Below are 18,000 nucleotides of genomic sequence, written 5' to 3'. Positions count from 1 at the left end.
GTGTGCGTAATTATTCAGCCCCCTTTGGTCTGAGTGCAGTGAGTTGCACATAGACGTTGCCTGATGAGTGCTAATGACTGAATAGAGTGCACCTGTGTGTGATCTAATGTCAGTACAAATACAGCTGCTCTGTGACAGCCTCAGAGGTCGTCTAAGAGAATATTGGGAGCAACAACACCATGAAGTCCAAAGAACACACCAGACAGGTCAGGGATAAAGTTACTGAGAAATTTAAAGCAGGCTTAGGCTACAAAAAGATTTCCCAAGCCTTGAACATCCCACGGAGCACTGTTCAAGCCATCATTCAGAAATGGAAGGAGTATGGCACAACTGTAAACCTACCAAGGCCGTCCACCTAAACTCACAGGCCGAACAAGGAGAGCGCTGATCAGAAATGCAGCCAAGAGGCCCATGGTGACTCTGGACGAGCTGCAGAGATCTACAGCTCAGGTGGGGGAATCTGTCCATAGGACAACTATTAGTGGTGCACTGCACAAAGTTGGCCTTTATGGAAGAGTGGCAAGAAGAAAGCCATTGTTAACAGAAAACCATAAGAAGTCCCGTTTGCAGTTTGCCACAAGCCATGTGGGGACACAGCAAACATGTGGAAGAAGCTGCTCTGGTCAGATGAGACCAAAATGCAAAACGCTGTGTGTGGAGGAAAACTAACACTGCACATCACTCTGAACACACCATCCCCACTGTCAGATATGGTGGAGGCAGCATCATGCTCTGGGGGGGGCTTCTCTTCAGCAGGGACAGGGAAGCTGGTCAGAGTTGATGGGAAGATGGATGGAGCCAAATACAGGGCAGTCTTGGAAGAAAACCTCTTGGAGTCTGCAAAAGACTTGAGACTGGGGCGGAGGTTCACCTTCCAGCAGGACAACGACCCGAAACATAAAGCCAGGAAACAATGGGATGGTTTAAAACAAAACATATACATTTGTTAGACTGGCCCAGTCAAAGTCCAGATCTAAATCCAATCGAGAATCTGTGGCAAGATCTGAAAACTGCTGTTGACAAACGCTGTCCATCTGATCTGACTGAGCTGGAGCTGTTTTACAAAGAAGAATGGGCAAAGATTTCAGTCTGTAGATGTGCAAAGCTGGTAGAGACAGACCCTAAAAGACTGGCAGCTGGAACTGCAGCAAAAGCTGGTTCTACAAAGTATTGACTCAGGGGGCTGAATAATTACGCACACCCCACTTTGCAGTTATTTATTCGTAAAAAATGTTTTGAATCATGTATGATTTTCGTTCCACTTCTCACGTGTGCACCACTTTGTGTTGGTCTTTCACGTGGAATTCCAATAAAATAGATTCATGTTTGTGGCTGTAATGTGACAAAATGTGGAAAACTTCGAATACTTTTGCAAGCCACTGTAAATAGGCCTATACTGCTGTACTTTAATGTCGGTCATAAGGGTGGTACTTCAAGAGACATATGTTATGAGGTGGTCCTCACTGTGAAAAGTTTGAGAACCACTGATCTAAAGACACTGAGTGTTTGTGAGAACACGTAAAACTGTTTTGATGTATTTGTGCAGTTTGAGGTTTTGTGAATGTAGTTTGAAAATTCAATTTAATGTTTAGAGTTTTGAGGAAGAAGGTGGAAGTGTCGTGGTCCGGAGTCTGTGGACTCCATGTTTATGTTTTAGGTTAATTAATATTCTGTGGTTTTGTTTATTTTGGGTTATTTGTGATTGTTCAGAGTTTAATGTTCTCTGTTCCTCGATTGTGTTTTGCTTAGTATTTTTGGTTCTATGGTAATGTTTTCAGGTTACATCCTCCCAGTCTCGTCTAATTAGAATCAACTCTTCCTCCTGTCTGCCATTTCCTTGTTTCCTTGTGTGTGTATTAGTGTGTGTTTGCCTCTTTGCTCTTTGTTGGAGCATCTGCGTCTCACTGGTGTTTCATCCGCATCTCGTTTCCTGCTGGCCATCCCCTGTGTTGTCTCAGTCTCCTCACGTTTCAGGTTTGGTTTGTAGTTTTCCCCAAGTTTTGTTCACGCCATACCCGTTCCTGTTATGTGCTTCACTTACATTAAATAAAACTCACTCCCTGAATCTGAGTCTGCGTTTGGGTCCTTCCAATAAAACCCGCAGCTGTGAAAGGGAGCTTTTGTAGTGATGTATCTTAACAACTATAAAATGTAAATTCTCAAATTATATTTTTGGAACTTTATTTTATTGTGTTTACTTTATTTTAATTTTAAAATTATACTATTAATATGTTATAAAGCTATGATGAAAACAATTCATATGGTTGAGTTTGTTTGTTTCAGAGTCAGAGAGCCGTGTCTCTCTACAGTCAGAGGTTTTTGTACGGCGCCTCAATGAGTTTGTATCACTGTGGTGGACTTTTGGTGGAGGAACCAGACTGCAAGTTGGAAGTAAGTCGAACTTAAACCTCTTTTATTTTATCAGATTTCTTTCTTGTGGTTATCTTGACTTTTCTGTTCAGTGTGCCAGAAAACAAAAATCATTAAAATAGTTTTTAGATCAATTTTCATGAAGACACAAAGTTAGCTTCAGAATAAATGTTAAAATCAATATTAACAAATAATATAAAACATCAGAGTGGACTTGAGGATTATTGAGATATATATATGTCTGGTTAACTCTTGAGAGCTTTTGGTTTTAATTTAGTCTGTTAGAGTCAGAGAGCCGTGTCTCTACAGTCAGAGGTTTTTGTGCAGCGGCTCAGTGAGTTTGTATCACTGTGGTGGACTTTTGGTGGAGGAACCAGACTGGATGTTGGAAGTAAGATTATAAAGTTTTTAAAGAAACTACATCGAGGTGTAAATGTTAGCTTTATAACAATGAAGTATTCATGTAGAGGTAATATTATAACCATTGTACACTGGAGGCTGACTCCATCAGCTTTAATTAGATTTTATGTCGACATTTCTGACATAAAGACGATGCATTGTGTAAATAATATAAACTGTCATCAGCCTGTGATTATTTTCTAGTTTGAAATCACAGTCACTGTTTCTAAGATGAATTAAATGTAACTGTCCTCAAGTTAAACAGAGTGAAGATAAAGATTTCTGGTCTTTTACTTAGTCAGTAAAAATGTAGAATTTGCTTAGAAATCATAAAAGCACTACAATAAATGACTGAAACTCACATGAGGTAAGTAGAAAACTTGTGTATTATACAGAACGGAGGTTTTTGAAGCTGAACATCTTGTATAATTGTTGCCATATCTGCTTCTTTTATTGCCAGAAGTTAAAGATGGGCATTTGACAGTGTGCAGCACGTCTGGTGTTTCTGTTGTAGCAGATATCATTTCAAATGTCATTAAAATCATGTAAGCAGTAAAAAAAATTAATCCACATCATTCAAGTAGTGCTATTAAGTTTCTTATCTCCAACAAGTGATGTGTTATAGATAACTGATGAATTTGAAGCTAAAATAGTTTTGTAAATGTTTCCACATCTGCTTCTTTTATTTCCAGTGTAGTTTGAACATATTTCAGCTCAAACTGTGTGATGATTCTCTCTGTGCTGATATGCATGAGAGGTTTCTTAAAGGGAAGTGAAACAATGTGTGAGTGAATGACTGGTGGAGCAGAAAAAACACCTGACAGAAACTTCTTAACGGAGAAATTCAAATTGTGGTTCCTGTCCTCTAAGCTGATTGGTGTTTCCTAGGTGATACCCACCCAGCCCTGAAGGTGCTGGGTCCCTCCAGTGAGGAGCTGAAACAGGGGAAGGCCACGCTCATGTGTGTGGCCAACAAGGGCTTCCCCTCAGACTGGAGTCTGTCCTGGAAGGTGGATGGCAGTGGCAGCATCAGCTGGGAGGAGAGCAGGAGCCCCGTGGTGCAGGAGAACGACGGCCTCTACAGCTGGAGCAGCACCCTGAGGCTCCCTGCAGACCACTGGATGAAGGTGGGCTCTGTGACCTGTGAGGCCACCCAGGGCTCCCACACTCTGGTCTCAGAGCCACTGATGAGAGACCAGTGTCCCCAGTCCTGAACTATATGTGACTTTTATGCTGGTCTTACTTTCACACTGCATTCTGTAGCTTTTTTTCCAATTTCTTCTCTCATTTTTCATTGCTTTGTTTAAAGTTTAAAGTTTATTTAAAGTTTTAAAGAATAAAAAAAATCGACATTAAATAAGAATTGAGTGTTTGTCTTACTTTGTGGTGATGTCAATATTAAACTCTAAATAATGATTTCCAGGATTCTTATTGGAAACCAGTGTGCTATCTGTAGAAAGTCAATATGAGTCAGTAGAATTAAGTCACTTTGAATACATGAAGTAAAGCAAAGTTTATGTTAAAGAGTAAGTGCGAAGGGGAATTGATAAGAACTTAGAGATTATGATTTTATTACTGAGAATATTGAGCGACACCGCCGTTATTCATGCAAAGTCATTGCATGCTGTTTAATGAATGTTTCAGCATGTTGTAGCTTGTTATATAAAGCAATTTGAGTTCTCAGGTGGAGTAGAAAAGCACAATATAAGAATGAGTCAAATGATCAGTGTTGAGGTATCTTAAAGTATTCTATTATGCAAAGTACTTTTTTAAAGTAATGCAGTACATTATTTTGGTGTTTTTCTGTAAAATCACCTGAAACACACCATCTCATAACTATCATTTAACAATAAGAACTTATAGGCTACAGTCCCTCACGCCAATATAAATCCACTATCCATTCACTTAGCTTAACATCACCCTGGATTCTTGATTAGTTTAGCATTAGCATGCTGTCTGTGCAGAAGCTTGCAAGCAATCAAACTTGTGTTACCGGCATAATGTTTAGTTACTTTGTGCTTTAATAAGTACCTCTTAATATATGCTGCAGTGTTACAGTTAAATAATGGAACTATTGGTTCAAAACAATAGTGAGTAAACAGTGATCATGACTTATATATATATAGTAGGTGACTTATATATATATGTATAGATTATATATATTGTGCTATTTCTTACTTTTTGTGTTGTCTGCTTTTGTTACTGTTTGTACTGGAGCACTGTAACCAACATAACTGGTGCAGGAAACAGACTGGAATTTGAAATTACGTTTACACTGATTGTAAAAATTAAATATGCATAAGGGTGAATGTTAACATCACAAAGATGTTGTATTCATATAGTAATATGAATATTCCCAGTGGAAACTTACTAAACCAGGTTTGCATAAATTTTTAATTTTGTATTAATATTTCTGTCAAACTGAAATGAAAACAAGGTGATGTGTAAATATTATAAACTGTAATCATCTGTAATCATCAACTGTAAAATCAACTGTAATCCTAATATATGTCAAATCAACTGTAATCATAACATAAACTGTCTGTCACGTTTAACTTGTTTCTCCCTTCTTGCTGAAAGCATCACAATAAATATTTGCATTATTACATGAAGAGTGCAGCAAATGGACTGATAGTGAACTTTGGTATGTACTGTGGTAGTTTTCACATTGTATATTAATTGTGCTATTTTGCCAGGTGTAATATAGATAGGTATTTGTAACATAATGTCAAAGACAAAGTTATCAGACTAGTATTGAACAGCAAAAAAGAAAAAAGTCTACAAACCTGAGAAAATTGGACTTAAAGTTTCTATTTGAAGTATTTATATAAGTTATGGAGACAATTGTGACTCACTGATTTTGGTGATTTATTGTGTTTTTCTCTTTCTTTAAGAAATGTTTTCATAATGAGCAATATTCAGGAATTGGTTCACATGTATTTGAGCCGCTATGAAGCAGAGGTCAAAGGTCAAAATTTGATTGACTGAGATACAGATAGACTTCCAATAACAACAATAACATTTTCACTCTATCACTGTGTGTGTGTGTGTGTGTGTGTGTGTGTGTGTGTGTGTGTGTGTGTGTGTGTGTGTGCGTGTGTGTGTGTGTGTGTGTGTCCTCAGTGAACTGTATCAGTCTCTGCAGTATCTTCCAGCTGCAGCAGTCACTTCAGTTTCTGTTCAGTCTGACTGAGGGAGGTTTTTGTACAACTGTTTTTCACTGTGTGAACACATACTGACTGTTAGGATAGTGCCAACACATACAGTAATAAACTGCTGCATCTCCAGCCTGGACTCCACTGATGGTCAGAGTGAAGTCAGAGTTTGATCCACTGCCTGTAAAACGAGCTGGAATCCCTGATTGTCGAGTGCTAGCATACTTAATGAGCAGTTTAGGAACTCCTCCATCTTTCTGTTGGTACCAGGCTAAAACATGGTTGTTTTTCCAAACACCAACATTCTGACTGGTCCTACACTTGATGCTCACAGATCCTCCCACAGCAGAGCTCACTGCTCCAGGCTGAGTCACTGTGATCTGTCCTCTGGACTCTGAGGACACAGAGACAAAAACATAAAGCAGCTTCATGGTTTTGTGGGCTTCATTTCAGAGGGACAGATGTTGATAGAGGAGAGGAGTTTGATTCTCTGGACTTTACCTGTGAAGCAGCAGCAGAGGAGAGTCCAGATGAGGACGCAGATCAAAGTCATGTTTTTGATGAGGAGGATTTCTGTGGCTTCTGTTGTGATGAAGGACAGCTGTCAGTCATCCAGTGTTCAACTCTCAGGACTATAAACTCTCCCAGAGCACTGGAGCATGGTGCTGCTGATGCAAAGTGCCTCTCTATGGAAATCATCTGACTGACTGATACATGCAAGTTAGAATAGAATAGAAAGCCTTTTTTTGTCACTATAAAGTTGTACAAAGAGATACAGAGAAAATGAGACAAAGACACAAATTTGCAGGGGGAGAAGTGCCAGAAACACATTATATTAGATTAATATTTCAAACATGACAAAATGCTAATCTTACAGCAGCTGCTGTGTTTGTTGCATCATATTGCTGTAATTGTTTATATGCTTTATATATTCTGAGCTAAGTTGATCTATAGTGTTACATCATATTCTATAAGGATGTTATGTGTTTGTAGACTTTCTGCCCAGTTTGACCCATTTAGCAGACGTCAGCCTGTTTAAGGCTCTGATATCTATTCTGTATGACTTAAAGCAGTTATGACATGGTCTGATTTTCTCACCCAATAAAGGAATATTTCATATATCAGTCTACTCTTCATTTTATCAGACACAGTTTTCACAGCTCGTACATTTTCCTTTTCACACATGTATGTAAGCATTGAGCCAAATGTAATAATGGCAACATATTAAATGAACAATATTTGTCTCTTATGTATAATACATCTGTATATACACTTTTGAGTGAAGATTTAAGGTGATAGAAAATATAAACTGCAACTTGAATCTTTCAAGTTGCAGTTTATATTTTTTGCAGTTTATAAGCTCACTGCTGTAATATATGTATATATATACACACACACACACACATATATATATATATATATATATATATATTTCCAGTCCTCAGATACTCAACTAATCAAAGTGATGTCATGACAAAAATGAATGACCAACAAGACATTTTTTCTCCTTCAATTCTGTCACACAAAGCTGTATGAAATGTTTCTCGCGGTTAGCATCATGGTTGCTAGGCAACCTGAACAGCGCGACGCAGGCTAGACCGTCCCATTTCACAAGCCTCTCACTTCCGCACTTCTCGTACTCATAGTACGCACCGTACGCAGTACACGTAGTGCGCGTACTTCAAGCTTGCAGACCCTGAATTGGGACACAGCCACGGACTTTACACAGAGACCTGACTGAACTGGAACAGAGGGAGCATGGGAACCAAACCTAGGAACTAGAAATCATAGCAAAAGACATAACCAGAATAACCTAAAGCATAAGATAATAATAATTAACACAAAACACTGGGTCACATGACCCAGGACCATGACACTTATAGCACTAGAATTAAATAATAAGGGAAGGATTCTGGATCAGCATCATGATGAAAACTTGTGGCCGTAGTATATACAGAATTCTGGAGAAGGTATAAAATGTCACCGTATGTGTGTGTGTGTGTGTGTTTTATGTGTATGGATTTTTTAAATTATTACTCATCATATATTACTGTCTATTAAAGTCCTGTAGTAATTTGTCCATCAGCCTTTGGAAGGTGGCCGGTGCCCCATGTAGGCCAAATGGCATCACCGTGAACTGGAACAGGCCGGCAGGTGTCCTGAAGGCGGTGTGCGGTCGAGAAGACTCCTCCAGTGGCACTTGCCAGTAACCTTTGCAAAGATCCAAGGTGGTGATGTACCTGGCCGCTCCGATCTTCTCCAGCAAATCCTCGGTTCGAGGCATGGGGTAGGCATCAAACTCTGAAATGGAATTAAGCTTCCGGAAATCAATGCAGATGCGTAGGGAGCCATCTTTGAAGATGATGACCACCGGGCTACACCACTCTGAGCAGGACGGCTCTATCACCCCAAGCTCCAGCATCTTCTCCACCTCCTGTCGCAGTTTATCCACTAGGTGTTGTGGAACCCGGTATGGACGTTGGCGGATGGGATGTCCATCCTTTAGGCGTATCACATGTTCGACAAGGGTGGTCCTGCCGGGGTTAACTGAACACAGAGATGAAGTCTCCCAAAGGACTTGGAATAGCTCAGCAGCCTGCTGTGGGGTAAGATGAGTCAGCACCGGAGACATCGTATCGGCTCCCTGCTCGGGTTCTGTCTTCCCTTCTCTTGGCATTTCTCTTGCCATCAGAGCTTTCGCAGGGGCCTGGTGGGCACGCTCTTCCCATTCTTTCAGGAGATTCACATGGTAAGTCTGCTTCGGTTTCCTCTTTTCAGGATGATGAATCTCATAGGTCACTGGCCCCATTCTGCGAAGAACTGTGTATGGCCCTTGCCATTTCGCCAGAAGTTTACTGTTGGCTGACGGGAGAAGTAACAACACCTTTTGACCAGGTTGAAATTCACGTTGCCGGGCCTGTTGGTCATACCAGGTCTTCTGGCTTCGTTGAGCGTCTCGCAGGTTGACCTCGGCCTCTTCATGGTATCTCCCCAACCGATCTCTCATTTCCAGCACAAATTGCACCACTCCTTTATCATTTGGAGCAGAAGCAGGAGACTCCCAACCCTTCCGGAGGAGATCCAATGGCCCCTGCACATCCCAACCATAGAGTAGCTCGAATGGTGAGAAACCAGTGGAAGCCTGGGGAACTTCTCTGTACACAAACAGCAGGAAGGGTAGCCACTGGTCCCAGTCTTTCCCAGTGTCTGACACAAACTTCTGCAGCATCCTCTTCAGAGTTTGGTTGAACCTCTCCACTAACCCATCTGTCTGTGTATGGTAGGGTGACGTCCTGATGGCAGAGATGCCTAGCTGGTTGTGGAAGAGCTGCATCAACCTAGAGGTAAAGTTAGTCCCTTGGTCGGTCAAAATCTCATCTGGTATCCCCACCCGGGAGAACAGCTGTACCAGTGCACGCAGAACATTGGGTGCCATGAGCGCACACAGGGGGAACGCTTCTGGGAAATGAGTCGCATAATCACACACCACCAAAATGTACTGATGACCCCGACTACTTTTTACCAGAGGACCCACAATGTCCATAGCTATCCTACGGAAGGGGGTGGAGATGACCGGAAGTGGCTGTGGCAGGGCCCTGTCTGACTTGCGAGCTGGACAAGTTTTCTGGCAGGTAGGGCATGTACGGCAATATTTTTGTATGTCTGTGTACATTGATGGCCAAAAGAAACGTGAGCTAACTCACATATAGGTTTTTTGGCGACGCAGATGACCTGCCCAGGGGAGGGTATGTGCTAATTGCATAATGAGGGGTCTACAACTAGAAGGTATCACAAGCCGTTGGTGGTCACCGTCAACTGCATACAACACATTTTTGTTAACAATGAACTTCTCTTTCCCTCCCCATTTCCCAGTTCCCCCTTCAGTCACATTAGCAAAGAAAACTTTCAACGTTTCATCCTCCCTTTGCAACAAAGTGATATTTTCTGGTACATCCCATTTCATGCTCTTAGTGTCCGGCCCCTTTGACCATAGCTGCTTCTCAATGCGGCGTTGGCGGCGGGATTTTCTTGGCCCATTAGTGCCACCCTCGCACAGACTACTGTCAAAGTCTGGCAAGGGTTGGCATCCAGCCTTCATTTGGGCTCTAGTGACCACTGGGCCAGACACGTTTAATTTAGCATTCCCCTTATCCCCCACATCAGTCTCTGTCCACTGTTCTTCTTTTTCTTGCAGCAAGTCCATGAGTACAGGCAAGTCCATCCCCAGAATAACCTCTACAGGCAAGTTCTGTACCACCCCAACTGACAACAGGTATGGCTGTTCATTAATAGTCACTGTTACCTCCACTTTTGGGTATGGATGTTTATCGCCATGCACACATAAAACTTCTTCCTGTCTGCTATAGTCCACACTGTTCACTGGTACCAAACTATGCTTAATTAAAGACATAAAACTACCAGTGTCCAGCAAAGCAGTAGCCTGCAGACCATTGACCTTTACTTTTTTATAGCGTTGCACATCCACTGGCTGGACCCTTGTGGGCTCCATCTCCAGCCGGGGTGCATAGCAGGCACCAGTGACTTTAGCCTTCCAGATAGGGCATACCGAGGCTTTATGACCTGGCTGCTGGCAATAATAACAAAGAAAGTCCTTACCCGCTCCTCGTAAGTTTGATGCCTTGGGGTTTTCTGGTGGCTCTGGGTTGCTCTCCCTTTTCAGAAGACCCGATGATGGGAGTGGTGGTCGCTGTGGCATCCCAGATGAGCGTGCAGGTGGTGCTCCTTTACGCACATTGAAGTACTGTGACACCAGCTTAGCAGCGGTCAGTCCATCTGCTGGCTCATGCTCCCTCACCCAGGTCCTGACCTCCCCTGGAAGTACCTGGATTAACTGCTCCAAGATGATAGCTTCTCCCATCTCTTCTTTAGTATGCTGCTCTGGTCGGATCCAGCGCCGATAGAGGCCCTTCAGGCGATAATAGGTCTCAGTGGGGCTCTCACCAGGTGGAACTGTATTGGACCGGAACCTCTGCCGATACGTCTCAGGGGAAATGTCAAATTTGGTTAGCAACGCCGCTTTTAAATCTTCATAACGATGGGCTCTTTCTTCATCCATTGCAGTGTAGGCCTCCAACGCCTTCCCCAATAGCAGTGGAACCAGACGACAGGCCCATTCACTCTCTGGCCATCTACAGGTTTTGGCAACTCGCTCAAAACGCAACAAATAGTTCTCAATGTCTTCCCCCATCTGATAGGGTGGAATTTTTGGCCCAACAGATCGCATCCACTCTGAGACTGACTGGTCGAGGCTGTTGGTCACTGCTTGTGACTGACGAGAGGGAACCTCCTCTGGGGGATCCCGGTATCCTCTTTGACGTGCAGGTGTAGGCAGTACCATTCTGGGGCTGCTTGCTGTTGCGGTGCTTGGCGTGGCCATTGCTGCTGTGGTGCTTGCTCCGGCTGGTGCTTGGGCTGGACTTTGCTGACCAGCAAAATCTGAATGCAGCTGAGCGTTGGGAGGGGAAACAGTCCTCAGCCCCCTGAGTTCTGCCAAAAAAACCTCCTCTCTCCTTTGCTGTCCCGCCAGGAAGTCCCTCATCATCGCAATCAGCTCTCCATTTGGGTCACGTGCTGAGGTCGAAGCTGTAGGCAATTCTGGACCAATCCTGCCGGAAACCTCCTCCTCCTCCTCTGCTGAAGAAGACGACGCCGGCACTGTGTCCCATGCCAGCTCCTCTGCTGTCTTCTCCACTGGAAGCTCATGCTGCTGGGACCGCAGCCCTGTGCGCTTAACTGGGAGGCGCGTTTTCCTCTTCCGACTAGCAATCCCACTTCTGACACCATATGTCGCGGGGTCCTCTCCTAAACTTCTCCCGAACAAATGCAGGCGTAGTCAGGAAGCATTCAGTGTGGATAATTTATTCTGCCGGCCTCCCAGGTGCACAAAAGATTATTTACAAAGAAAATAGGAAACTAACTTAAGTCAACACAAAACAAACATCTATATACAAAACACAGTCTGCATGTTACCCTCTCTGTAACATCTCACTGAAAGAACCCAGGTAGGCCCTGACAGCCTTCTTTTATACCCCATGGCCCCTCCCACTAGGCATAATAGTCATCTCTTTATTATTTCTTTTACCAAACAATCTTTCCCCCTCAGCTTATTTCCAGCTGTATTCCTACAATACATATATGTATATACAGACATTTATGGCCAATTCCAGGCAGCCTACAGTGTTTCACAACAACAAAAAAACAAACAAAAAAAATAATGCAGTTCGCGTGACCTTTCAAGCGCGCGCAAACCCACTATTTGAACCCGAGAACACCATACCATCGGCTTGCATAACCCCCGTACAATCGGCGATCACAGCGAGTCTCCGCGACCGGCTTTATTAAAGGTAAGTGGGAAAATATGTTGGCCACCTTCTGCGCTGCTCAAAATATACCTCTCACCCCTTTTTGTCTATCTGCCTGGTCGACGAAAAGACGCGCAGTAATTGTAGAAACTAATGGTGGTGGTGCATGTATGCGCCCAGATCAGCTGTCTGCGGCCCGGGACGGTGTAACTCCGTCACAACAGGTAACAATAACGCCTGTACCAGTTGTTGTATAGCAGAGGTGCTCAAGTATAAAAACAATAATAAACACAATGCTTTGGTTCTATAACATTTTTCTATCATTACTTTATTTTGGATTAGGTGCATGAGCTTTTAAGTATGGATAATTAAATAATAGATTAATGAAACACCAGAGTGTGCCCTGTTCTGAGATGTACAGCAAGTGGAGAGTGACAGATGAGATGAGGAGATGGAAGAGTGACTCACAGGCAGAGCCGAGTTCATTTCCCACAGTTTTGTGGTTTAATGCTTCTGAGCGCTGTCACCAATCTTTGCATTTTATTATCATCTCATAACACTTCTTTAATCAGCTACCATCTCTGCTGTGGACTTTTTACTGTCTACAGTCTCAAAGCAACACAGACCTCCATCACTATCTGCAGCAGGAGCAGCAGCAACCCCTCAACAGCAACAGTGTTGTTGTTATTCAGCCTGGTTCCATGTGCCCCTTTTGAACTTTGAGCACCCGTCCCTTCCAGCATCTCTGCACGGCCCTGCTCAGAATCATTCATCTGTTTTAGGTTGACATTTTATATGTTTTGTAGAATAACAGGACAAACTGTGAGACTGGAAAGACCTGAGTTTCATGCTCTGTTTTGTGACGTAGTGTGCAATGCTCAGCAGTATTATCATTTTAACTGGTTCTGTGCGCGATCTGAAGACACTAAGTGTTTGTGAGAGAACATAAAACTGTTTTGATGCATTTGTGAGGTTTTACCTGATGAGTTTTAAGTTTTGTGATTGTAGCTTGAAAATTAATTTTAATGTTTAGAGTTATGATAAAGAAGGTGGAAGCATTAAAGTGATGTATCTTAACAGTTGTAAAATGTAAATGACCAAATTGGATTATTGGAATATAGTTTTATTGTGTTTCGTTGTTTTTATGTAAAAATTATAATATTAATATGTTATGAAATTATGATTTAAAGAATTCATATTGTTGAGTTTGTTTGTTTCAGAGTCAGAGAGCCGTGTCTCTCTACAGTCAGAGGTTTTTGTACGGCGGCTCAATGAGTTTGTATCACTGTGGTACACGTTCGGTGGAGGAACCAGACTGCAAGTTGGAAGTAAGTCAGCCGTAGAGCTTTTTTTTTTTTAAATGTAATTTTCTTTTCTTTAATTTCATTTAATATGAAAGGCTAGGAAACTTTTTATGTAACTGATTAATTATTTTATTCATAAATTCTGTCCTAAGAAACAAAGTCAGCTTTGGAAATGAATATTCAGACACTCAGGACAATTTCCAATGAAAATCTGGGATGTTTCATATTATTCATTATTATTTCTAGTTCTGATGGTAAAGTTGTATTTTGAGGGCTTGTAGGTTTAGTTCAGTCACACAGAGAGCCGTGTCTCTCTACAGTCAGAGGTTTTTGTACGGCGCCTCAATGAGTTTGTATCACTGTGGTGGACTTTTGGTGGAGGAACCAGACTGGATGTTGGAAGTAAGTCAAACTTAAACCTCATTTACTTTAGCAAATTTCTTTCTTTTGATTATCTTAACTTTTCTGTTCAATGCGCCTAAAAAAACCTCAGGAAAATAGTTTTTAGATAAATCTTCATGAAGAAACAAAGTTAGCTTCAGAATAAATGTTAAAATGAATATTAAACACAATATAAAACATCAGAGTGGACTTGAGGATATTTTACATATACATACATCTGGTTAAGTCTCGAGAGCTTTTAGTTTTAATCCAGTCTGACAGAGTCAGAGAGCCGTGTCTCTCTACAGTCAGAGGTTTTTGTACGGTGGCTCAATGAGTTTGTATCACTGTGGTGGACTTTTGGTGGAGGAACCAGACTGCAAGTTGGAAGTAAGTCAGACTTGGAGCTTTTTTTTTTTAAATGTAATTTTCTTTTCTTTTCTTTAATTTCATTTAATATGAAAGGTTAGGAAACTTTTTGTGTAACTGATTACATATTTTATTCATAAATTTTGTCCTAAGAAACAAAGTCAGCTTTGGAAATGATTATTCAGACACTCAGGACAATTTCCAATGAAAAAAGTTAAACTGCACAGAGTGAAGATAAAGATCTCTGGTGTTCTTATTGTATCATATCATTTACAACAATGTAAGCAATAAAAAAAACACATGAGGTAAGTAGTGGTATTGAGTTTCTTATCCAGAACAAGCTGTTTATTACGAAGAACTGATGATGTTGAAGCTTAACATCTTTTAAAAGTGTTGACACATCTTTGTTTTGTTTTTTGTTTTTTTATTTCCAGTGTAGTTTGAACATATTTCAGGTCAAACTGTGTGATGATTCTCTCTGTGCTGATATGCATGAGAGGTTTCTTAAAGGGAAGTGAAACAATGTGTGAGTGAATGACTGGTGGAGCAGAAAAAACACCTGACAGAAACTTCTTAACGGAGAAATTCAAATTGTGGTTCGTGCCCTCTAAGCTGATTGGTGTTTCCTAGGTGATGCCCGCCCCGCCCTGAAGGTGCTGGGTCCCTCCAGTGAGGAGCTGAAACAGGGGAAGGCTACAGTCATGTGTCTGGCCAACAAGGGCTTCCCCTCAGACTGGAGTCTGTCCTGGAAGGTGGATGGCAGTGGCAGCATCAGCTGGGAGGAGAGCAGGAGCCCCGTGGTGCAGGAGAACGACGGCCTCTACAGCTGGAGCAGCACCCTGAGGCTCCCTGCAGACCACTGGATGAAGGTGGGCTCTGTGACCTGTGAGGCCACCCAGGGCTCCCACACTGTGGTCTCAGAGCCACTGATGAGAGACCAGTGTCCCCAGTCCTGACCTGACTAACTGTGACTTTCATGCTGGTCTTACTTTCAGTCTGCACTCTGTAGCTTTAAAAAAAAAAATCTAATTTCTTCTCTCATTTTTCATTGCTTTGTTTAAAGTTTAAAGTTTGTTTAAAGTTTTAAAGAATAAAAAAATATCTATATTAAATAAGAATCGAGTCTTTGTCTTACTTTTGTGGTGATGTCAATATTAAACTCTAAATAATGATTTCCAGGGTTCTAATTGGAAGCCAGTGTGCTATCTGTAGTCAATATGAGTCAGTAGAATTAAGTCACTTTCAATACATGAAGTAAAGCAAAGTTTATGTTAAAGAGTAAGTGCGAAGGGGAATTGAGAGACACTGCCATTACTAAGCAGGATATTAAAGACATTACATATATGCAAATTCATTGCATGCTGTGTAATGAAATGTTTCAGCATGTTGCAGTTTGTTGTATGAAACACTGAGCAGGTGGAGCAGAAAAGCGCTGTATAAGAATGAGTCTATTTTCGTGATCAGTGTTGGGGTAGGTATTTTAGAAGTCATTTAATATACAGAGTTTTTTTGTTAAAAGTATTCAGTACGTTATTTTGTTTTGTTTTTTTTCTGTAAAATCACCTGAAACACAACATGTCATAACTGTCATTGAACAATATGAACTTGTAGGCTACAGTCTCTCACACCAACATAAATCCCTATCCTAACGACGACACACATATTTTCTTTCTCTTGGCATTTAGGTATATGAATACCTGTCAAGGGTCCTTGACATACAGGTCTCCGACTCGGAGGACAAAAATTAATGTCCTGTGTCTTAGGAGGGCAGGATTGCTTTGCTTTTTCATTATACGATGCTTCGCAGTATTAGTTTTGCCTAACAACCTGTTTTTGACTCCTAAATTGTCATTAATGCAACCGCTCTACATAACAGTCAGTGTAACTGATTATAAATCTTTTATTCATGAACCTACACATTACGCTTTATTTACTAGTTGTATGTATTTTAACAGAGCAAGAGGTGGACCACACGTTTGAAGAGCTGCTGGTCTTTATAACTGGGGCTGACTTACTTCCACCACTGGGGTCCTGCAACATAGACTTTTATGATCAGGAGTCGGGGATACGCATCGATGTGCAGCTTATCCCTGTATCTTCCGAGACGTGTTGCATACGAGGATCAATTTAAAGATCTTATGAACACTGCATTAAAAGCATTCCTGGGATTTGGAAAGCTGTAGCTGCATTTACATGAACTGATGCTGGAAAGCTGTGGTTGAAACCTGTGGCCTTTTGGGATGAAGTTGTGTTATTCTAAGTGTTCTGAAATGGGATTGCTCCTGGGCTTCTTCAAAATTGTACATTTTAAAAGTGTTTAGTATAAAAGTTTTTTGTTCTTACAAATGTGACTGTATATAGTTGTATTTATAGTCCCGTTAAGACAGGTGGGGTATGCATGCAACAAGCCATGCACCAAAAAGTGATGCTCAGAAAATGCTTCAAGTATTGGAAGGAAAAAAACAATTCATCTACAAATGCTCTTTTGAAAGGTTGTTGTGCAGTCATGTTTAAGTATTCGGTTATAATATACTGCATAGTTTCTTGTTGCTGCGTTGTGTTTGTGTTGTTGTTTTAAATGTACAATAGCTGCCTAACAAACTTTGAACTGAAAGACGCTGACTTTTGTAAAATAAAAGTATTGTAATGTCAGTTCTCATGGTGTCTCTTTACCAATTAAAGTTGAGGCTCACCTGTTACTGTCAAATACTGGTGTTGGGATCCACTGACGAGGGCTGTTCAGTACACAGGTATGTGCTTAAGTCGAGGTAAACAGTTCAATAAATTTACCTTCATCTGTTCTCAAACTGAGAGCTCAAGATTCCATCTCAACTCAATTTGTTCAACTGCTTTCAGGAACAAAGCAGTTTTAACTCCTAAGTTTAAAGTCAGAGTTGGTTAACTCTGAGATGGGCAGCTGACCTTTGACTATAACCTGTTTAAATATTAATAACTCAATTTGAGGAATGTGAACATGTGTCAGTGCTATTATTAGAACACATACTAATATACACAGAGGGTAACGAGGGAATACACCACAGAAGGCAGACACAGCTGAACCTCATCAGACATGACGAATACACTCACACAGAACGCAGAATCCAAATAAAACAGGGAACTAGAGAATAGCTCTGAGACACGGGTTGACAGAACATAAGGAACAGAGGGACGAAGAGATGCGACTGGAAAACAGAAAATAAATGAAACGAATCATATTAATAATCAAAAACATGAATAGGAAGTCAACAGGTCTTTGGACCATGGCAGTGTTGAAGAGCAAAAAAGAGAAAATCTAAAAACCTGAGAAAGAAAAGATGGAAATTTGATCATTTGACTGATTTGGACTTAAAGTTTCTATTTGAAGTATTTGCTAAATTGTGCAGATAATTATGACTCACTGACTTTTGCTGAGTTCATTTAGTGTTAGATTTTTTTTCTTAAAGAAATATGATTTTTGATAATGATCGATATTTAGAAATTGAGATTTATTTGAGCTGGTATGAAGCAGAGGTCAAAGGTCATAAATGATTTGTTAAAAATAAATGATATATTTCCAACTTTCTTTTCCTTTAGCAACAATGACATTTTCACTCTGTGTGTGTGTGTGTGTGTGTGTGTGTGTGTGTGTGTGTGTGTGTGTGTGTGTGTGTGTGTGTGTGTGTGTGTGTGTGTGTGTGTCCTCAGTGAACTGTATCAGTC

General features: G+C 41.2%; 2 pseudogenes; both read left to right on the top strand.

Annotated features, from left to right (window-relative positions):
* Positions 1 to 2,334: 2,334 nt before the first annotated feature.
* On the top strand, positions 2,335 to 4,013 carry LOC146609151 (Ig kappa-b4 chain C region pseudogene; annotated as a pseudogene).
* A 9,505-nt stretch (positions 4,014 to 13,518) lies between these two features.
* LOC146609150 (Ig kappa-b4 chain C region pseudogene) lies at positions 13,519 to 15,296 on the top strand (annotated as a pseudogene).
* Positions 15,297 to 18,000: the final 2,704 nt, after the last annotated feature.

This window comes from Diplotaxodon limnothrissa, linkage group LG22 (assembly GCF_057381915.1).
Source record: "Diplotaxodon limnothrissa isolate DT_005_m linkage group LG22, D_limnothrissa_male_GT1.1, whole genome shotgun sequence".
NCBI lineage: Eukaryota > Metazoa > Chordata > Actinopteri > Cichliformes > Cichlidae > Diplotaxodon > Diplotaxodon limnothrissa.
The sequence above is the reverse complement of the archived record's forward strand: the minus strand, read 5'-3'. Positions and strand labels throughout refer to the sequence as shown.